Raw genomic sequence first — 23,115 nt, 5'->3', positions numbered from 1 at the left:
TCCCAAATGCCTTGGTAGTTTCCTTCTCCAGCACACTCAGCCTTAGGCGTGCAGGCCTAAATCCAACCTGAGTTCTAGTCTTTCAAGCATCTAATTAACTGCATACATTTGCCCACCTGGAAATAAAACAGTACTTATTCAGGGAAACAGAACAATAAATCTGGGTCTAGTGTTTAGAATGCAAATTAGGAATTAAGAAAAAAGCAGCTGAAGCTACTGTTAATCCTTCAGTCAATCCAGCCCCTTTCACAAGCACTTAAAAGAAATCCCTTAAAAATAAAAAATTGGACTTTTTATGACAGTTGAAATCCATGCATCAAATGACACCTGCAATCTTAGCCTTGGAAAGAGGGAATTTCAGTCCCATAAGGCAGACCTTGTGTCTTTACTTTCCAACCTGAAGCTGTGCTTGTGAGCGAAAGGAAACACTGTTATTCCACTGCACTGCAGGGAAAGTGGGACTGAATCTCACATGAGCCATTCACAGCCTCCTGGGTTGGCCTGCAAATCATCCGTTTCAAAGAGGATGAAGGTGCTGGAGTAACTTCAGATAAAACAGATGGGCTTACTGCAAAGAGCCTCCAAGCTGAGAGACTTCCAGAAAATATAGGAAGTCTGTCAGGAGATGAAACTCCATTGCTGGTATGACTGGTTGCTGGACAAGAACTTCAGTACAAACACTTTCTATGGGCCAAATCCTGAAGTCCATGGGAGTTTTGCAACTGACTTCAGTGGAACCAGAATTTAGCTCAGGGGTGGGCAAACTATGGCCCGGGGGCCACATCCGGCACTTCAGACATTTTAATCCGGCCCTTGAGCTCCTTCCGGGGAGCAGGGTCTGGAGCTTGCCCCGCTCTGGCACTCCAGCTCTGTGGTGCTGTGGCTCCATGCAGCTCCCGGAAGCAGCGGCATGTCCCCCCTCTGGCTCCTATGCATAGGGTCAGACAAGGGGCTCTGCAGCTCCCATTGGCCAGGAACCACGGCCAATGGGAGCTGCAGGGGCGGCGCCTGCGGACAGGGCAGTGCGCAGAGCCACCTCGCTGTGACTCGACATAGGAGCCGGAGAGGGGACATCCCGCTGCTTCCGGGAGCTGCTTCAGGTAAGTGCCACCTGGGGCCTGCACCCCTGACTCCCTCCAGTGTCCCAACCCCCTGCCCCTGCCCTGATCCCTCTCCCGCCCTCCGAACCCCTCGGTCCCAGCCCAGAGCCCCCTCTCGCACCCCCAACCCCTCATCCCCAGCCCCACCCCAGAACCTGTAGCCCCAGCCGGAGCCCTCACCCCTCTCTGCACCCCAACCCTCTGCCCCAGCCCAGAGCCCCAGCCCGTACCCTGAACTCCTCATTTCTCACCCCACCCCAGAGCCCACACCCCAGCCAGAGCCCTGAGCCCCTCCTGCACCCGAAACCCCCAGTTTCATGAGCATTCATGGCCCGCCATACAATTTCCATACCCAGATGTGGCCCTCAGGCCAAAAAGTTTGTCCACCCCTGATTTAGCTGTATGGTCATAAGACTGTTGGAGATGAAGGCACCAGTCATTATTTAAGTGACATCAAGCTCTCAGTGATTAAACTAATGTTCCCTTCAGTTTCAGTTCAATGGTCTTTGAATGAGAAATCAGGATTTTTAAAACCCTTCTCTAAATTGATCTTGTGGAGGTGTTAAACTGGAATGTTGCTGTTGTTTGCAGAGTACACCAAAGGAGCAAGAAGAAAAGGAAAAATGCTGATAAACAGTTGGGTGCTGTTGTTTAATGTACTTGTCCCTCCCACTCTCTTGCAGCTGCAGTATATCCTGGCATTGCAAGTGGGCAGTCAGACAGCTTTCGGGTGCTGCTGCCAATCCTGCTCCATGGATCAGCCAGCAACTGGCTGCTGACTCGTGCTTGCACCTGTTTCCTCTCTTTCAGAAATAAACAGTTTAATCGAAAAGGAACACTGACCTCACACAGCACCAAAGTTCTACATCCAGGTTGTTCTACTGATATACAAACAAAATCACATTTCCCAGTGCATCTGGCAGTTGTTACCATGGAAATGGTCAATTTCTGAAAGGAGAAGTTTTGAGATGACTGATCACCACTGAGCTAGGGAACTGCTGCTGAGACAAAACTGAGAGTTAGAGATTTGCTAATCCGAAAATACCTGCGTCCCTGGTAACTCAAGAGTAGATACAAAGGAATTCTCTATTTGATAAGGTTTTGTTTTCCTGCTTGGTCCCTCAGAACCATTCAGTTGGATATATTCTGTTCTGGATATATTATTGTACCATGTTCATTGCCATAGTATCAGAGCAGAACATGGACTGAATTCATCCCTGGTATAAATCCTGTGATTCCAGTGGAGTTACGCTAGCTATGAATTTAGAGTCACGTCTTAGAAAGGTACCATCAAATACTTTTCGAAAACTGATTTCTAATTTTCTTTCCCTTATTTTCTTTCTCTTATTTCACTTGTTGGAACCTTTGCCACTTTGTCCTTATGTGTTGTGCAAACATTCCTTCTTTCTCTCAAGCACCCGCTCCTGTGCCATGGTTCTTTAAATTTTGCCTTTAACTTTGTTTCTTTCCTGTCACCATAACACACCCTTATATTGACATCAGCAAATCAGACAATAGGCTTTGTTAGTTACCTTGTGTTCTCTTGGGTGGTTGGCTGTGCTACAGAAAAACAAAATACATAGCAAAGTCATACACAAACCGAAACTCCTCAGCGGGTATAAACTGGTGAATCTCCATTGACTTCAGTAGCAACACCAGTTTACACCAGCTGAGGATCTGGGTATCCATTTGTCCTTCAATTTCACAAAGTGTTAGAGTGATGAAAGAAAGAAATTTAAATTCCAGCTGACAATCATCACCAGCTTATAATACTTTTAAAACAGTCCCCAAACAGACCTAAATTACTTAATAGTGGATCAATCCTTGCAATTCTTACTAAATCAAAATTCCCATTGACTTCCTCATGGAAATCTTGATTATGTAAGTAGTGGGGTAAGGAGAACTACAGAATTGGGTCCAACATCTTTTTTTAATTTAGTTAATTAATATGATTGTGATTTACAGACAGTATAGTACAAAAGCCTGAGTCTGCTTAATTGGTATTACACAGTTTTCGTAATGAACGTGACACCATCAACAAGCTCAGATGTTTGAATAGTGAAGGGTGAGGCCCAGTCCTCTGACACATCCCCCAAGAACACACACTGGCACCAACAGAATGTCAAGACAACAGAAATGACAGCATCAAAATAAACAAACTGTGTTAAGGGGATGCTGTGAGCTACTGATTTAAAACTTACCTGTTCAGTTTACTGGGCCTTTAGTGTATTGGAGAATACAGCTGAAAGTCATGACTCAGGAAAGCTCACGGGTCTCTTATTGTGCTATTAAAAAGGTGTTTTGCATTGCTAGTGTGATTCTTAGGTTCCTATGCCCAATTTGTTTCTCCTTCTCACATAAATAATTCCCCTATCATCAGAACCCCGGCCAATAAGACTACCTGAGTGAAAAAGGGCTGCCAACTCTAGCCCTGTCTTCCTAGAAGTACTTTCATCAGATGCAGAATTGCTGACAGTGATGTGCTTTAGCAGCACAGCCAGTGCCAGCTAAATTATGCAATCAGAGTATCACCAGAAGTAGCACTTTTTGCAAGGTGTGAGCATTTGGGAATGATGCCACAACACAACACTTTGGGATTTCAGAGTTTTGCTCTGTAGTCCTTGGGTGTTTGGATATCCAACTGAAGGGGCTCTGGAATACTCCTTCGGTGTTTTGTTTACCACCCGCCTCTGGTTACATTTATATCTTGTACATTTTTTTTCACATTTGGCATTCTGCTCATTTAAACCCACAAAAGTATTACAAGGAGTGCTCAAGAAAATGGACTTTAATAGAATTAAATTATTATGGCAAAAGAGTTCCAATAATTATTTGTATTATGGTAGTGCCTAAGGGTCCCAACAGCGATTAGCGTTTTGTTGCGCCAGACATGGTACAAGCCTACTCAGTGGCAGTCCCTACCCTAATTTCAAGATCTCGTATTAGGCCTGTCTGCCCGAATGATTGTTTATTTATACAGTTCCAGCATTGCCCGCTGAATACAACTAGAAATATCAAAGTGTCCAGTTATATATCAAAAAGATGAGCTCTTCTGATCAAATTTGCAACCCTTGAAATCTGGGAAAAACCAACCGAAAAGATCACAGTCACTTCGGGTGTCTCCCCGGGCACCTTAATAAACTGCTCTGGAGTGTTGTGCAGAAGTTGAGTGATGTCAGCCATTTGGTTATGAAAATGAAAGCAGTGGTTCAACTCCATCCCTGGCCTAACTCGAGTGACTTCAGTAGAGTCATACGAGGACAGAAAGACTTGGTCATGATGTCACTGCATTTTTGTGTCAGTAGCAGCTTCAGGAGAGGCTCATGAGGAATTGATTAGTTATTCAGTATCTGCAGCTGTGTCACTTCACAACGAGGTAAAATCCAGGTCTGTGGGTAACAAAAAGAAACAGAATTTTGTTGAAGAAAGTTTGTACTGTGTCTTATGTCATGTACCTGCACAGCCATTATTCCCCTATCTGGCAGCATAACTACCTGGGACATTGCCAAAGGCATTTACATACCGTGTTTACCAAAAGAACAACAGGAAAGTCTGTGAAAATCATGCATAAGTGCTCATATTTGAGGCATTTGAAAGAAATTCTAATCAAAATGGTATTCAGGCTATTCATGACTCCGGAAGAATTGTTGGATAGCTGCACAGTGTTGTAAAGAGCGCTGCAGTAGGAATTCTTACCTGCACCCATGCTGGAGCTGCCCAGACATCAAACACTGGTGGTCAATAATTCATCACAATAAAAAAGAAACCATCCATGTAGCTTTGCTATTGGAGCTTGACTGTTTTCTCCCCAGCCAACACTCTAAAATACTCAATATGAAACTTTATTCTATTCTGTGGACTAGACTGTGGTGCATCATGGGAGATGCAGTCCAACCAGGGAGCATGGCCGATAAAAGAGAATGGGAGCATGAGTCACACAAACCGCAACTCCCACGAAAGGACTGTGTTAGTATTTCCAAACTAAAAAATATTTCAGTTTTTGACCCAAATATTTTGGTATTTGAATTTCCACTGAAAAACCAATTTTTTTCCTGGAAAAAAAAACATTTTCCCAAGACTATAACAGGGTACAAAAAAGGGTGGGAGTGATTCCTTGCCTGGCATGCACCTCCTGTTATTCTGCAAGGACAGGTCGCAGTCTGTCCCTATGAATAGACTATCTAGAGTCAGGAGCATACACCTGGGTCAAAATTCTCCCCCAAAATACAGGTGCCCATTTCCTGTTGACTTCAGAGGGAGAGAATGTAAGGGGAGAATTTGGCCCATTTTGAGAGTCTATACACAGGCTTAAATTGTTTGTCTGGCCCATCCATGGAGGAGAGCATAAGGAGCCTCTCTCCCCTTGTGTCCCCCACAAGGGCCAGAGACAATCGCAGTTCCTGTGTTGCTGCCTCTCCATGCCCTTTCAACCCTCTGTACACTTGCCTTCGGGGATGGGGGTGGGGAAGATATTGCAGTGACCCAAGGATTGTGCAGAGTGTGCTCCCCTCTTGCACGAAGGAGCTGGCATTTTGCTTCCTTGAGGCACAATCTCTGTCTGTAACAGGATGCTGGTCATTCCTGGCCCAGCACATCTGCTAGAGGACCTCCAGCCCGTTAAAAGATGGGAATTCAGGCAATCGTAGTTCCCCAGGCGGGAACATCCAGATAAAGCCCCTGACCAGAGGGAGCATGTGACTGGGAAGGACCATGTGATTGAGGTCAGGTGACTGGAGGCCGTTTGGTCCCAGGCTTATAAGTAACATCCCTCTACATCTAAGTAACATTCCTTCCAGAAAAGTTGTTTGCCCATATATTTATAGAAAGTGCCCTCAAATAGGGCATGAGAACAAAGATGAGTCATTTTGATTTGAGAAAATATTCACTGTATTTATCACTATGATGAATATGCATATATTATATATAGAATATGTTTTTTCTCTCTACCTAGATTATTTATCCTATAGGAAAACTGAAATATCATTGTCTGTTTTCATGCCCCACTTGAGTCAACTGTTTCCAAATATTCTAGCGAACCAATTTACTGTAAGGAACTTTTATGGAAACAATGAGTTTTAAGCAAATAATGGACAACATTCATGGAAAGCAAATTTTGAGTTTGTCAACATGAGAAATGACACCTTAATTCTGATTGCAGAAGTTCTGCTCGTTAACTCAGGGAACATAATAAATTCCCTGTGACTTGAGTAGATATTCAAACAGCTCAGATTTTGAATGTTAAATATTTTCAGCAAACCTCTTTTAGAAAAAAGCTACAGATAAAGAATTATTCATAGAAATGTTTTGGCAATTTATTTTGAGCAATGGAGATATTAAAAAAAAATCATGATCTATTTGGGGACATTTCATGAGGAGAAAAAAGAGGGGAAATCGTCAGAAAAATTATTCAGTATAAATAACTCACCCAGCCCTAAATGGGACTCCCAGAACTTGAACATTTCTTAATCTAATCCGATTTTCGGGTGACAGTCTGATGCCAAACTACTTTTAATAAATCTTAGAGAGTGCAGAGACTGTTCAGCCATTTGTCATATCACCACTTTAACTTAAGTATCTTGTGTTATCTTCTCCATCACCTTCTTCAAGTGTTTCTCCAGTTTGATGTGGTTTTCAGATGTATGTTCCGTTTTAGTTTCTGAAGGCATAAAATACAGGCGGGAGAGAGAGAGATCTGAAAAAGGAAGGCCCTGATCCTATAGTCAATAGGACAACTCATAGTTAAACATGTATGTTAGAGTTTGCAAGGAGTAAGATAGAACCATTCAACTAACATGCAGCCAACCATTGAAATATAGTTTGTATTTTCTTTAAAATTGTGTGCTAGGTCATATTTGCACAGTTTTGTAACATTTCATTCCTGGTCTCCTTGCCCCTAATCATTATTATTTTTTAATGTAGTTTTGTCTTTGGTTTGAACCTCTCTCTTTCAAAGCGATGTCAGTCTCCTTTAAATCATTCAGAAAGTCAATTTCTCATCAAACATTAAAAAAACAAGTTTAAAACGAACTCTGAGAGCCATGGCTTAATTCATTCATATTGAGACTGGTTCAAGGCTCATTGAAGTCACTGGCGGTCTCTCCACCGAATGTAATAGACTTTGGATCAGGCCTGTTGTTCAATCATATTGTACATACCAGTTTGGCAATGAAATCAGGGCCGGCTCTAGGTTTTTTGCTGCCCCAAGCAAAAAATTTGCCGCCCCAAGCCCCGAGAGTGCAACTGCCCAAGCATGCGGCAGTCACTGAAGTTAGCAGGACTTGCTCAGTCCATCGTGACTGCAGAGTTTTTATTTAAAGTGTCAACATTAACAAGATTTTAAACTGTAGGCCAATGCAGAGCATCATCTGACCCTGGTGGAGAAATGTTTGCCTCAGCAGGTGTGAAATAATACAGAGTGTGCAGCAAATCGTTGATGGATCTGTAATGCAACACCAGTCCCAAAGGTGCTGAGGCTGCTGCAATCAACAGGGAAGGACACCAAAAGTGATTAAGTGTAGTTTAGGGCATCAGAGCTTGGGAGACCTCCAGGGAGACTCTCCTGAAACCAGAGGGACATAATTCTAAACAACCGCTTAACTCTTTCATTCTGATTTACTAGCTCTAAGTGACAAACCCATAATCATCGAAAGCGCACCACTTTCGCATGGTTTCCAATAACCGTACTGCCAAGAGCTAAACTGAACGTTCAGTGGGCCTGACTCATCCCTGGGTTACTCTGTACGTTGCTGTTAACTCCATTGATTGATAGGTGATCTCCATCGGTTCCCAGTATAACTCCACAGCATGTTCTATCAGGCCACCGGCTCACACAGTTGGAAAATGCCGCCCCTGCCACCCAATAGATAGCTAACCTCAAACCAGCGTCCCATAGCGATGAAGAAGATTTCAGTGGAGTGGCACCATCATAGAACTGGAGTGACCCAGGTATGAATCACAGCCATAGACTTTAGAATAAGGATTCCAGGCTTATTTATCTGTCGTTGTTCTCTTTTTCTTAAATTGAGACCATCAAGGTCCTGAACCAAACCTCAGTGGAGTCAAAGAGAGTCCTTCCTGAGAAGGAGGTTGGTCTTGTTTTTAAGGTATTTGACAATTCAGTTTCCAGCTCCGCCACAGCCTTCCCGTGTGACCTTGGGCAAGTCTCTTAATGGGGATAATAATGCTTTCTTTGTGTACCTTGTCTCTTTAGAGTGCAAGCTTTTGGAGCAGGGATTGTCTCTTACTATGTGTCTGTACAGTACCTAACTCAGTGGGACCCTGATCTCTGCTAGAGCTCCATGTTGTTTCATATGGGCTGCTATACAGCCACGCAGATAGTAATAGTTTGGATCTGTTCAGATTCAAATAGTGCCCTTGAGGTGAAAGCCCCATGTCCCATTAGCAATCTTCTGAACCATTCAGTCCCCTCAACAATTTGTAAAATAAAAAAATTACAATTTGTTATTAAATATGATGATCTTCTTGGATGAATGCAGCCGCAAAACTTGTGGTAGTGCTCATAAAAAAGTTGCAAGCAGAGAATACTTTCCACTTACTAAGACCAAACATACTGAGTTAATGTTCCAAAAATCGACATTCATTTAAAGAAAATAAAGCAGCTCTTAATTGATCATTCTGAAAATTTCAATGCTGTTTTGCAATCATCTGTGGTTTATGATTCATGTCTGAAATATCATTTCCCACCTTCCCTTAAAAATACTTAATACAGTTTAAAAATAAGATACCTTTTAGTTTGCTCTAACATTCTGAGGGGTTTTTTTAGCCCTTAATAAGATGCTCCAGCTGGTGTGTTATTTCAGATAAGAGCACTCATGAGATGGTCAGGGAAACTCAGCATTCTCTTTATACCAGTGCTCATCCACGTCACTCAGATATTCACAATTACCTGCATCTCCTTTGTTTCCAAACTTTATTGTTAGAAAAGTAGAGGACAGTACAGATGGACAAAGAAGCTCATACTCAGGCAATGACACCCTGCCAATTTTTTAATAAAGAGCTCCCACAAAAATGTTCCCTCCAAACTATGATAAACCATGTGCTCAGGGAGGGGAAGGTGACGGGGGGAAGTAGGGAATCTATTTGTTTTCCCATTTTAGCAAAAATGCTCTCTCATAACCACAACAGAGGAATAAGGCAACACCACTTGTCAAAAAAAAGCTTATATTTAGCATCGTCCTTTGCTGGGAATGTTTGTACTTGCTTTCTGAAAAACACATGGAGCGTATTGACCGTTGAAAATGATAGCATTCTGCCCTGGGTGCATGTGCCTATAAATGGCGGTGCCTGCCTTTGGTGAGCTCTGGCTTTTAAATGTTACCATGTTATTTAGATTTATTATTGTAATTGGAGAGAGCAGCCTCCCTTTAATCTTAATAATTGATCCCTTATTCTTAAGTTTTCAGATTCCTAGTAACATGGGTAATGATTTTTCTATGTATGGTAAGAATGGAATGCAGTAATCTCACTGTGACTAAAAACACTTAAAACTGGTCGATGGAATTATATTAATATTAAAAGAACATATTCTGTCACCTCCCCACGTAGCTGGGAGCTGAGAAACTGATCCACCATTGCTTTTGCCGGTTTAAAGGTCATGGATGTGCTACACTGGCAACCAGGATGGAGATAAGGTCATTTTCCATGTAACTACTTGTCACTAAGGTCTCAGTTCAGCAAAGTACTTAAGCATGTATATAGCTGTAAGCACATAAGTAGCCCAAGTGAAATCAGTGAGTGAAATTCTGACCTCACTGAAGTCAACGGCAAAACTCCCCTTGACTTCAATACAGTTAGAGCTGGATGACCTTTTTTTGATGGAACAGTTTTCAGTTGGAAATTGGAGTTTTGTCAAAATCTAAACATTTTGTGGCAACATTTTGATTCTGTTGATGTTTTTAATGTAAAATGTTAAAAAGAATAATTTTGACTTTCTTGTTACATTTAGATATCGTTGAAACATTTTGTTTTGATTAGGTAAAGATGTTTAGTTTCAACGTTATCATTTTGTTCCATTTTGTTTTGACTTTTATATTATAACATTTCTTTTAATATTATATTTATATAATATGATATTTATCTTTTGATATCAAAAGAAATTTTTTTACTTTCTCAAAATAAAATGTTTCAGCATTATCGAAGTGAAACCATTTGACTTTATCAAAACATGTTAATGCTTCCAAATCATATTTTTCAGTTTCTATTCCACAAAAAACTTTAAAATTTCAAATTTTTGTTCTAATTTGGAACACAAGCAAATGCTGAAATGTTAGAATTTCTCATGAGGATGGTGTGACAGGGTGGACCTTGCAGCCCTGCCTCACCTTGCCCCAGAAAAGGGCACAGGAGAAGTCCTCCAAGCAGCCTAGAGTGGCTGCAGGGAAGCAGCCAGTCAGAAGGGCTGCTGGAGTGACCAATCAGGGGCCAGAAGGGCCACAATAAAGGAAGCAGCAGAAGCAGAGGAGTAGATTACTGCATGGAGCTCAAAGAGAGAGGATCAGGTGCCTGGCTGGCTGGCTGGCTGGCAGGCAGGCAGGCAGGCAGGCAGGCAGGCAGAGCAGCAGGACTGTGAACAGCTCACTTCAGGCAAGACTGAGCCCAGGAAAGGCTGCTGAAGATGGGGTGCCTAGCATGGATAGGTCAGTGTGGGCAGGGTGAGTCCAGGGGACTGAGCCTAGAACGTAGCCTGTCTAGGCGAGGGTACTGTGATGGGCCCTGCTGGTGTGGTTGAAGACTGAGCCCAGGGAGGGCTTTTGAAAGGTCACCAACCCAGGGTACTGAAATGGGCACATAAGGAAGGCAGTGTATCTGGGGAGGAAGCCTGGGTGCTACAGTCCCATACCAGGACCATGAACAAGAACTAGAGACTGTATACCCCGGAAGGCGGGACAGTGAGTGTGACTCAGCCAGAGGGATGAGTTGCTGAAGACCTGCCAAACAACCATTGTCCAGGGGGTGCTCGCAAGAGGCGGGTGCCACCCCGTTCAAAACGGAGTGATTGCAAGTACTATTAGCCAGAGAGGGGCACTCAAGAGAGATGGGTGCTGACTCCATTACCAGTGGAAATTCCATTTTTCCAGCCAGCTCTAAATATGGTCTAGGTTCAACCCAATGGGCCTACATAACTTCTCAAAGTAAAGCATGTGTTTAAGTGTTTTGCAGAATCAGGGCATAACATTCTAATATCAGCCCACAATCCAACACACTTCAGCCCATGATCACACAAATGCTGATGATCAAATACTTTGATTCTTAAAAATCAATCCTGCAGAGGGTTATGCCCAGTTTTAGTTACTCCTTGTCAGAGACACTCTCACTTTCATTTTTGATTGACAAGTTTTTTAAAATGAAAGCTTAGATTTTGTAGAAATTGTTGTGTTCCTTTTGTGACAAATTCGGAAAGAATCTGTTATTTCTTAGGAAAATTAGGTATGACTTGGGTGTTCTGTTCAGTTTTATATCGCTGCCTGACCAAATGCATAAAGTTAAATCAGAGGAGGCTATAAAGGGGGGATTGGAGGAAGAACCTACCTGGCTGGCAGCATCCAAAATAGGATATATTTCTCTTCCCAAGGTTAGGGCTGAGATCAAAAGGCCCTGAGCGATTAAAAAGGTGCCCTGGCAGACAGGGAGGGGGAAGTGGTCAGCTCTGCTGGAAGCTGACAGAGGAACACAGAGTCAGCATGCATTGAGGCGGACGCATGGACAGACTGACTTGAGAACCAGGGTCTTCAGCCAGCTAGTTGTACCCTGGTGCCCAGGGAGAACAGGGGACAACATGACTAAATTGGATCCATCTATGGGCTTGAGAGGAATGCCAAATGTAGGTAAGACAATATGAATATAGCTCTTTGTTATCTTTAAATCAACTTCTCTGTACCATTTGGGCAAAATAAATTATACTTGGATTTGGCAAAACTGCTTCTGTGTCACTGCATGTGATTGCTGACCACAGGCTCCTGAAAGGCAACTGGGGCAGGGTCCAAGCCCAGTTTGACCTGCTGGGTAACAATTGGCAGCCAGGGAAGTGTAACCCCGAGATCTAGTCGGGAGTGGTTGGACTGCGAGATCCCACCCCAAGGAAAAGTGGAGGCATGGGCCCGTCCCTGGACAGGGGGTGCACTCGGGAGACTAGACAAGGGTCTTCGGAGGGGCAGCCTCCCCAGGACCATGACACCTTTCATCTCTTCCTCCCCGAGAAGTTTCATGACACACAGTTTTGACTAAGTGACAGTTTCACAGTGAAAGGCTCGTCCGCCTGGCAAGATGCTATGCAGCAAGCCAGGGTGTGAATCTACGGCACACCAGTTTGCCACTCACAGCAACACAGAGGTGCTGGAACAGTTCTGACAGTGGGGGTGCTGAGAGCCATTGAACCAAACTGCAAACCCTGGATATGAGGCATATGCAGCAGCACTCCTAGTTCCAGCACCTGTGCACCAACGTTCCATGAGGACACTGCTACAGCAGAATGAAAGTCCTGGAGTGCAGCTCGGCAGGCTCCTATTTGAAAGTGGAATGCCAAGCCGCATGCCGGAACTGTCACGGTTCTGTAGCAGTGTCCTCAAAGGAGGTAGTGCGCAGCAAGCTGGTATGCTGTAGATTCACTCCCTGGTTTGCCACGCAGTAGCTTGCCATGTAGACGTGCCACAGGAGCTGTTGCATTACACCAATTTACAACCTAGACTCTTTTCCGGACCCCTTTATTCACTCTTACTCAAGCAGGCTCATTTCCGGGGGGGCACAGTGTAGCAACAAGAGCACTTTACCTGCTAATTGTAGATGCATGTTTAAAATCCTCAGTGACGCGCTAAACTATTTGTTTTCTTTTAATGGTAACAGTCTTTGGGAATGTTTCTCCCCTTACACCATTTTTACATTACTGTAGTTCCCTTGACTTCAGTGAAATCACTCCTGATTGCCACTGACAGATGAATCGGGCCATGCATCTTTATAACTGAGAATTGCCATTTCATTTTGCCTTTGGAACATTGAACTCCTGTGTGGTACAAGAGCCTGGTGAATGATAATACACTGAAGATGTGTGTGCTTGTTACCTAAAATATCTGCATTACCAGACGTTTTGCTTGCACAGACTCCGAAGATTTCTGTGGTCTAACGGGGCTGGCTGTGGTGTAATAGCCACCTCTAGTTGTTTGATGGGGACTTTTCCTATACGGCCTATACAAGTAAGATCATAAAGCTGCCAGCAGTGTTAAAATGGACCTTGACATTCTACTAAGGATGGGAGGAGGATGGAATTAGAGGGAGAGCAGGATTTAGAAAATAGTTTTAAACTACCATAACTGCAAACAAACATTCTAGCTGTTAGAAATGTAGGTGAAAGTTTCTATTTACCGCGAGTATGTTCTAGTAGTTAAAGCACAGGACTGGGAGCTAAGAGCTCTGTCTTCTATTCTTTGCTCTGTCACTGGGGGTTTGATTCCAAATACAGCAAAGCAAAGGTCAAAAAATAGATCTGTGTAAAAGAGCTTTAGATTTTCAGTAATAGCATGAGGTACGGCCATATCCTGCAGCATGAAAGAACAGAATCATGTTTTGATTTTTAGATAAGGTTTTTATGAAAACCTGGTCAGAATTTCAGCAAAGTGACAGATCAGAGTTAAATGAAAATGTGTATGAAAGGCATGTCACACTCGGAGTCTGAAACTGATTGTAGAGAGGTAAGACAGTGTAGGTTGGGGTGGTAAAGATCAGAAAGAACAAAGGCCAGCAAGGACGTAATCATTACCTAGGAGGTCAAAAAATGTGCTCCTCTATCACACCCAGAAAATGTCTATTATAATGTAACATCAGAGATGAAAGGCCAACTGGTGCCTCCATTTCTGTGTGTGCAGTTTTTTGCACACACAGTTTTTGAGCACTCTGTGCACACAAAACCTGTATGCCCAAAACCCGCTTTGTGTATCCAGTTGCAGGTGAATGGTTTAGCATATGTAAACATTATAACATGGATATGCACAGGTGATAGGCACACACAGAGGTTACACAGGGAAAAATGGAGACTAGGTTGAGACCTCTTGGAAAATTGGACCCTGGTTATCAAAGTTATGTCCTGACTGGCTATATTTAAATCCACCCCCGGCATGAATAACATCACAAGTATCGTCACCTGATTCCCCATATTTACACAATACTAAGTATCCATTCTCTTAAGCATTGTGCTTGTAGTTTATAAAAGTCCTAATTAACATTCCTTAAACATCTTCTTTGTTCAACACCTACTGATCTATGTCCTAGCTTCTGAGGTTGTTGTAAGTTGGATCTGTTGCTTGTCTTGGGATATATGTTTCAAAGAGCAGAAAGGGAAATCTTTACTGCAATTCCTCATATTTGGAACTAATGAAAATCAGGTATCTCATGTCTGGCAAATTTCCGGGAAGGATGGAAGACTTTGAAGGGCCTGATTCTTTAAATGCTTGCAGCGGGGGATACTGTTTGCTAATACCAGAAATCCCACTGACATTTGTAAATTGTCCATAAGGATAATTAGCCTCCTTTTTAAAGCTTGTGGAGATGTATGGGTGAAAAATGCTAATCAGGTGCTAAGCATTATCATCATCTTAATTACTATTCATTACAACAAGTAGCTCAGCATCAGGCTTCTAGTTTGTGGTGTTGTTGTTGTTTTTTAACCCTGAGCGTCTAGTCAAAGTTTGAGGTCTTGAGGTTGTTCTAGTTCAGGGGTGGCCAACCTGAGCCAGAGAAGGAGCCAGAATTTACCAGTGTACATTGCCAAAGAGCCGCACTGACACGTCAGCAGCCTCCCTTCAGCTCCCCCCACTCTAGCCCCCAGCGCTCCCCCTTCCCCCCATGCCTCCCGCCTGCCGTGATCAGCTGTTTTGCATGTACAGGAGGCTGCTGTGGGGGTGGGGGTAGAGGGGAGGAGGGAGGGCGCAGCACGTTCGGGGGAAGGGGCGGGGGCTTTGGGGGAAGGGGTGGAGTGGGGGCAGGGCCTGGGGCAGAGCAGGGGGTTGAGCAGTGAGCACCCCTCAGCACATTGGAAAGTTGGCACCTGTAGCTCCAGCCCTGGAGTCAGCACCTATGCAAGGGGCCGCATATTAACTTCTGAAGAGCCGCATGTGGCTCTGGAGCCAGCGGTTGGCCACCCCTGTTCTAGCTGGAGACTGAAATTGATGGAGTCTGGTATTTTCTTTGATTCAGTTTTGTTTATTTACAAAGAATGTGCAAAGCCCTGTGTCTCTAAACACAGAAGGAATTAAATAGCAGGAGACAGCTTCTTTTGCTCACAGCACCAAGAAAAGAATGCTCTTTTCAGCCTGCACCCTGACCCAAAAATCTCTCCCCAGGTTTCTTCCAGAGTCAGCCACCATGCTTCAGCTGCTCCTTCAGGCTCGTGCTCTCTCTGAGGTCAGGTCTACTCTACAGACCTATATCAGTATAAATATGTCACTCAGGGGTATGAAAAATCCACACCTCGAGCGATACAGTTATACCAACCGAGCCCCTTGTGTTGGTAGCGCTGTATCGACTGGAGAGTTTCTCCTACCGACATAGCTACTACCTGTCAGAGTGATGGATTAACTACGCCGATGGAAGAAACTCTCCCGTCAGAGTAGTAGCGTCTTCATGCTGTACGTGAAGACAAACAGTCTTTTCCAGTTTTTCACTGTGTTTTCCCCTCCTACACACATGCACCTGGCCACAGTACCAGTCAAACTCTCCACCCACCTGGGGCTAGTTTCTTGGCTGACTCTATTATGCTTTATTTTAGGTGGGGCTCCTCAATTGTCTTTTAAAACTGTCTTAAATGGGGGAGATAAGGTGAGTGAGGGGGCCTCCTACACATTAGTTTGAGTGAGGTTTTAATGCAACCCGTAACAAGGTTTTACCCAGCTCTCAGTATCTTGTTTTGGAGCTCTTTCTTCTTTATGTTCTATAATTGGGAGCCTTTGTTTGTTCTGCTGCAGATTTTGTGGTGATTTCATTGAGACACATTGCTTTAGGCATAGGTGGTGGAAGTAGGGATGCTGATGCATCCCCTGGCTTGAAGTGGTTTTCATCATATACAGGGTTTACAGTTTGGTTCAGTGGCTCTCAGCACCCCCCACTATAAAATGTTCCAGACCCCCCCAGTTTTAGGCATAATACAAGCTGTGCTAAGCTAGTTTAATAGCCACTGGGGACTCCCTTACAGCAACAGAATCTGCAGCTGGAGAGAAGCATCTGGTTTCCACTTGCTTTGTGCCACCTGAAAGCAGTGAGCCAGAGAATCCGGCCCAGTATTTTGGATGTCAGTGGGACATGCACACATTTAGGGAGACTAGACTCTTAAAGCTGGGGATCTGAGAAGAGCGTTTGGCCCTTAATTTATTAAACCAAGTTAAGGGGCCCCAAAGCATTTGGACCAATGGCTGGGGAGAAAGAATAGTTATTTGAAGGAGGCAAGGGAGGAAAAGGAATCAGAGAAGGGAAAAAAGATGACTGAAATATTTTCTTGAAAAATATTGGTAAGTATATGTTAAAAATCTATTTGAGCATAAGCTTTCGTGAGCTACAGCTCACTTCATCGGATGCATACTGTGGAAAGTGTAGAAGAATGCATCCGATGAAGTGAGCTGTAGCTCACGAAAGCTTATGCTCAAATAAATTGGTTAGTCTCTAAGGTGCCACAAGTACTCCTTTTCTTTTTGCGAATACAGACTAACACGGCTGTTACTCTGAAACCTGTTAAAAATCTAGCTGCAAAGGCTGGCTAAATATTTATTTCTCTCTCTCTCTCTCCCCCCTCTCCCCTCCTGAGAGAGCTTCCAGTTGCCCATTGGGTTTCTCAGATGCATAGGATTCAAAGGCACCAGGACCTGTTTATATTTTTTCTTTTGCTTTACAATCTTAACCAGGGATCCAAAATCACTATATATGTGAGAGAAAGTAGAAGTGTGATGGTTGGTTGGCTCTCAGCAAATCATGGTGTCCAGGCTAGAGGGACAATGGTTTTCTGTGATGTTTGGTAGGTTGAACAGCCTCTGGTGACTTAATTAAAAATAGCCCCAAAGTTCTGATCCAGATTTGCATCTTCCCAAATTTGGGGGTGTTCAGATGGGGGCTTTTGCTTCAGGCTCACCTCTAATTGTGATGCTTCCATCTATCTTGGAAGGGATTCAATTACTGACTCAGAAAAGCAGTTGTATACTTTTCCATTGTAATCAAGTGTTCCTGACTGAGTTCAGTGTCCAGACTCTCCAAAGAAGCAGGCCTTCCACCATTCTCCAAGGGATGGTAAATAAATGGACTACATTCATATCAGGCCAGATTGTGATCTCGTCACTCATGTTTACAAGTACCTTACACTATGAAGTCACAGGGGATATTGGTGGAGTAAGGTACTATTCAGTATGAGTAATTGGATCACAATTTGGCACTTCATCCCTCAATTCCCTCTTTTATACAACTGGAAATTTAGGAGGGACTTGAAGAAGAGAATGTTCTTTAACAATGATGAGTTAAAAGTGAAGTACTTGGACTAAGCAATTCAGAGATTATCAGTGATCATCATCTGAAATTAGTTAAGATTGAGAGAAAAATGGAAAGGTTGCATTTTGTATTGATTTTGTCATTTAAAAATATACCAGATAAAATGAAGGTTTAGAATTTAAGGCAGAATAAAACACCTACTGATTGTACCATTGAACAAGGAATAGTTGTTTGCTCAAATACCAGTGAATTAATTACCCAGAAAAATAAGCGTACAGAATTTCCTGACATTACTGAATGTTCTGAGGTAAGTTAATGTTATCAAAGAAACTTCCCCCTTCTTTCCCCACCTAAACTCACTCTAGCATTGTCATTACACTCTTGTATGTCACTAAGACATATTAAAATGTAGCATAGTTCTTGAAAGCTATTCAGCTCCTTTTCTGTAAGTGCAAGAAGAATACTATTGTTTGTTCAGACACTGAGAAAGCAAGAGCAGTTTCTAAAAGCCTAACCATTCAACTTTGTTCTCTATTTGGAGATATTTTGTGAAATATGGAGAAAAGAAGGAAGATCCTTACAACAGCTTGAAGAGATGTTGAAAGATAATTAACATGAGAGAAGAAACAAACAAAATTCTCAATTTTTTTTAAATTGGTGCCCAGAGTTTCTCAATGAGCGTCATCTATTTTAGGTCACTTTTTTATACCATATGGCATTACCTGTCCAGGTTTTCAATAGCCGTCCCCTAACATCCATTCTTTTGCTCTTAGATACTGATCCAAAATTCACTGAGGTCAACAGAACAGTTTCCATTGACTTCAGTGGGCTTTGGACCAACTCCTTAATTTTTGTTTTTGTTTTTCCATGTGTATTGAAGGCATCAGACTGGCAGCAACTGGGATTTCACAGCAAAATGGCTCAGCGATTAGGGCAGGGGATTGGGAATGGGGACTCAAGGGTTCTGTTCCCAGCTCTGCCATTGACTTGCAGTGCAACCTGGGGCAATTCACTTACCCTCATGGTAAACTGAGTTTAATAATAATTCTGTATTTCACAAGGATGGCGAGAGTAGAGCTGGTCAGCAATTTTCCAGTGAAACAGGGTTTCACCAGAAAACACCAATTCATTGAACCCTAACACGTTGCATGCAAACGTATCGAGTCTGATGAACTTTCAATAACCAACACGTTATGTTTCCATTGGAAACCCGACTGGCTTCCTGCCAGCTTGCCTTGGACCCAGGCTTCCAGGGTCCTCATCTCTGGGGCAGCCCCACCATATGTACTGCCATAGCGCAGGAGACCCAATGTCTTCCAGACTTATGGGCCAGCTACCTTCTGAGGAGCCATGAGGAGCTCCAAGGTGGTCCCCGTGGTGGGGCTGCCTCAGACCCACAGACCTCAAAGCCCATCCCAAGATGTCCAGACTCCCAGCTCCATAGCAGACAGCCTGGGAGCCCTAACTCAAGCTGGAGCTCTGAGTTTCTAGGCTTCCTATCATGGAGATGGGAGCTTATCCCCAGAGGGACCTGGCCAGAGATGGCTCCCCAGGTGCCCAGCTCTCAGGGCCCTGGTTCCCCAGGCTGTGGGAATTGGACAGCACAGGGAAACCAACTGGTCCAGGAGACTGGAAGTCCTGGAGTCCCCAACCCCATGACAGTCCATATAGTGGGGCTGTCATGAAGCCATAGACCCTGGAAGCTGTGGTAATTGCTGACTGACATTGCTACGATTCTTGTCAGTTTCACTGCTGCCCACCACTAAATAGGAGCAGTGAATCATGTCAATTTCAGCCAGCAGCTACCTAGTCCTGGGGACTGTTTTTAGAAACACCAGGTGTCAGTGTTTCCAAAACGAAAAATGTACTTTTTCCGGTTCACAGGAAATGTCAATAAAATTAATTTAATTCCAAATTGTAATGTGACCAAACCTGGAGATGTCGAAATTCACCGCAAAGTGGAAATCCCGAGTCTCAACCCACTCTAGCTGTGAGTAGGGAGTATGGAGAAACCATGTTTTCTGGATTCATCAGACTGTGGGTATCCTCCATCAGGATCCACCTGATGTGATATACGGAGCAGAAGATCTGCTGGGGCTCATGCACAGGAAGGAAGACATAGCTGAGAGCAGAAAAGAAGAGGTTTCAGGGGCTGCAAAGGGATCTGCAGTGACTGGCAGCCAGGGAGGGAGAGAGACTTCTGTGTATCAAAAGGTCTATACATAAAGATTGCTTTGTATTTGGGGTCAATTCTGCTTCTAATTACACTGGTGTACATGTGGAATAAATCCATTTGAAGATGATGGGGTTGCTCCAGGTACACACCAGACAGAGCAAAATTTGGCTCAGGATGAGGACAAATCTTTTACCCTCCTCTCTTCTCTTCTGTCATCTGACTAACCACATAGAAACTGGCATGCACAAGGAGACAAAGGACCTTGTCTGGGGAAAGAGAAGGTGACTGGAAGTGAGAGAGAAAGTAGGCTAAAGGAGCTGGAGGCTGCAGAAGGGAGTCATATTATGATTAAAACTACCTCCCCTATGCTAAGTATCCTGATGTGTTTTACGTGGTGTAATCTGAATTCAAGAGAGGTGCTGGAGTTGTATCTGAATCGATTATGCTTCATGGGTTTGCCTCATCCTCCTTAGTGAGGCTTAGTTAATTAAAATATGTGTTAATTAACATGTGCTTTGGGGACCCTGAATCAAATGAACTATGGATGGGCAAAGTATTATGAATGATGTATTATTTATAGTATATGATTACCATGAAAGAGACAAAACTGATGTTACCGGCAACATTGTAAAATTCCAGTGGTCTTTAATGCCCTACATAGCATGGGACTCAGTTTATTTATGAGACCACTTCCTTTTCTAAGCCTCACCACAACAGCTGACCTCTTCAGGGTCACCTTAGCTGTCAGTACTCCTCTTTCCAAGGACAGTGATGGGGTGTTCTCAGAAGAAAGTCCCCACCATTGGATCTTGCTCACAGCAACTTTCCCTGTAAGGTGGGTGTTTAGATGAATATTGTTCGACTTTTGATTCTGTTCTGGTTAAACTGGAGGTCTTGAGCACACAGCCAGAGTTACACCTTGCGTGCCCCTAGGCAGCCCCAGTGGCTGGGCAGCTGCGGGAGCCCCAGGGAGCTCCAAACTGCCACGGCGGAGGAGGTACGCTGCCACTTCCAACTTTTAGGCACCCGCCGCACAGTCCCCTCCCCACCACAACTGCCCATTTTCCCCCTCTAGATCCCCCACTGCCCAGCACCCCAACACCTCCTCACTGCCCAGAGCCCCCCCACAACATGCCTAGAGACCCACTCTCCCATGCCCTGCCCCTGGCCACACTCACCAGCCCTGCTGGGAGGTGACTGTATCCACTGGGCCGAGCAAGCAGCAGCGTAGCTGGGGCCAGTCAGGGATCACTCTGGCTCCTTGGGAGTGGTATGATCAGCCAGGCTGTAGCAGGAGTGAGGCCTTCCTGGCTGGGCACCCTCAGGACCCACTTGCCCAGAAGGGCCCCCTGCATTGGACTGCTGAGCTCTTTCCCTGCCACAGGGAACTGCTTCGCCTTCCCTGCTGGCAGGAGTGCTCCAGCAGGGCTGCATGGAGACATCTCCCCCTCAGCCGGCCCTGCCCCCTGACAGAACCCGGGAGCAGCAACCTTTGAATTTTTAGGCACCCGTGGAACACTGGCACCCCTAGGCATTTACTGGGAAAATCCGGCCCTCCTTCAGCAAGGCACTTTTTGGATGAAGGGCAGGTCTGGTTTTGAGCTTTGAGTTCTGTATGATGTTCAAAATAATTCTGCAGCACCTAAGTGCTGTAGTGGATGCTACATAAGAGGTTATTATTAATTAATTAATTAAAGGTTGTTCCAGTCATCTTTAGTAGCTATATAACTTTATCTTTGCATCTACCCATTGCTGTCTTTTATACTAATTATAATTAAGCAAGTGCATTGACAGCGGACTAGACCTCTTAGTCTAAAGTATTTAATTAGGAGGATAAGTCACATGGTTACAAAATGTGGTAGTGTTCACGCCGGGTACAAAACCTCTTTTGAATTACTCTGTATATAGGTGGAAAAAAGCTTCAATGTTGAATTAAAAGTTTTGGTGAGTTATTGAGATAGAACCAGATAATCACTCTGATCAATATGAGGGTGCCAGTGTGGCTTCCATGGTAGAAGTCTTCTCTGTTGGTGCAAGGTTTGGGGCCCACACCAGCACAAGGGCCCAAACCTATTCACAACATTGCAGTGCCATAGGGGATTACCTCATTGTTAGAGGAGACGTTCTTCAGCTGAGATGCTAAACCACAATCCCTTTTGGCTTTCCAGGTAGATATTTAAGATCGATAGTCTTTTCAAAAACAACCTCTCCGTCCTGCCCAATTTTCCTTCTCAACAAAAGGGTCTTTAATTATAGAGAGGGCCCTACCAAATTCTCGGCCGTGAAAAATGCATCATGGACCATGAAATCTGGTCTTTTGTGTATTTTTACCCTGTCCTATACTCTTTTATACTACAGGGTAAAAATATAAACAAGTACACAGCGTTTCTCAGACGGGGTCCCAACCCAAAAGGGGTCTCAAGCCTATTGTAAAGGGATTGTAGTATTGCCACCCTTACTTCTGTGCTGCCATCAGAGCTGGGTGGCCAGAGAGCAGCGTCTGCTGGCCAGGCACCCAGGCCTGAAGGCTGCACTGATCTTGGTGGCAGTGCTGCCTTCAGAGCTCCACACCTTTCCAGCAGCTGCTGTGCCCCAGCTGTCCAGTTCTGAAGGCAGAGCAGAAGTAAGGGTGGCAATACCATGGGATACCCTCCGCCCCATAGCTTTGCAACCCAATTTTGGGTCGGGACCCCCAGTTTAAGAAACACTGACTTTAAGGGCTTTACATGTTTATATTTTGCAATTTTTTTCAATAAATATTCATGCTTTGTTACAACTCCATGAAATTTAAGATTTAAATATCTGAAATAGTGAAATTCAAGATTTTTAAAATACTATGACCGTGAAATTTACGAAAATGGACCATTAATTTGGTAGGGCCCTCAGTATAGACAGACTCTAACCAAAGACCCAAGGTACAGGGGAACTTCAGGATCTGGATTCAGGTCCAAATTTCCAAATGTTGGCTGGGGCCTATATCTATAACAAGATGAACTTAGAATCCCAGATCTGAACTCCCCAGAGGGAGTGACCTGAAGTCATATCAGAAACTCAGTTTTGTGGCTTAAGGCCATCTCTCTTTCTAATGTAAATGACTATGGAAATGCTATTCCTGTAGACAGACTGACTGCTGATTTACCTCCACAATCAATAAACAATCAGTTGGTAAAAAAAACTTTGGAACACTTGGGTGTGAAAGGCACTGTATAAAGACAAATTCTAAATTCTGTTCTGTATCATAGAGCGGCTCAGAAAGGCAAATCCGCCAACAGACAAATGGTTTCTGCTCAGAATCAGTGCAAGGAAAAGATCTTTAAAAATAAGCGTTGCAAGGAAAATAGTTAAAATTGCTAGTTACTGCATCTG

The 23,115-nt window shown here is 43.9% G+C and overlaps 1 long non-coding RNA gene across 1 annotated transcript in view; it reads left to right on the top strand.

The window, feature by feature from the left end:
* LOC122464622 overlaps positions 1-8,687 on the top strand; it is a 28,792-nt gene extending 20,105 nt beyond the window's left edge. Inside the window, exon 3 of the long non-coding RNA XR_006288820.1 lies at positions 1,911-8,687. This is a non-coding gene — a long non-coding RNA (uncharacterized LOC122464622). The remainder of the gene's footprint in view (positions 1-1,910) is intronic.
* Positions 8,688-23,115: the final 14,428 nt, after the last annotated feature.

The sequence above is a fragment of the Chelonia mydas genome, chromosome 2 (assembly GCF_015237465.2).
Source record: "Chelonia mydas isolate rCheMyd1 chromosome 2, rCheMyd1.pri.v2, whole genome shotgun sequence".
NCBI classification, from domain to species: Eukaryota; Metazoa; Chordata; order Testudines; family Cheloniidae; genus Chelonia; species Chelonia mydas.
The sequence above is the reverse complement of the archived record's forward strand: the minus strand, read 5'-3'. Positions and strand labels throughout refer to the sequence as shown.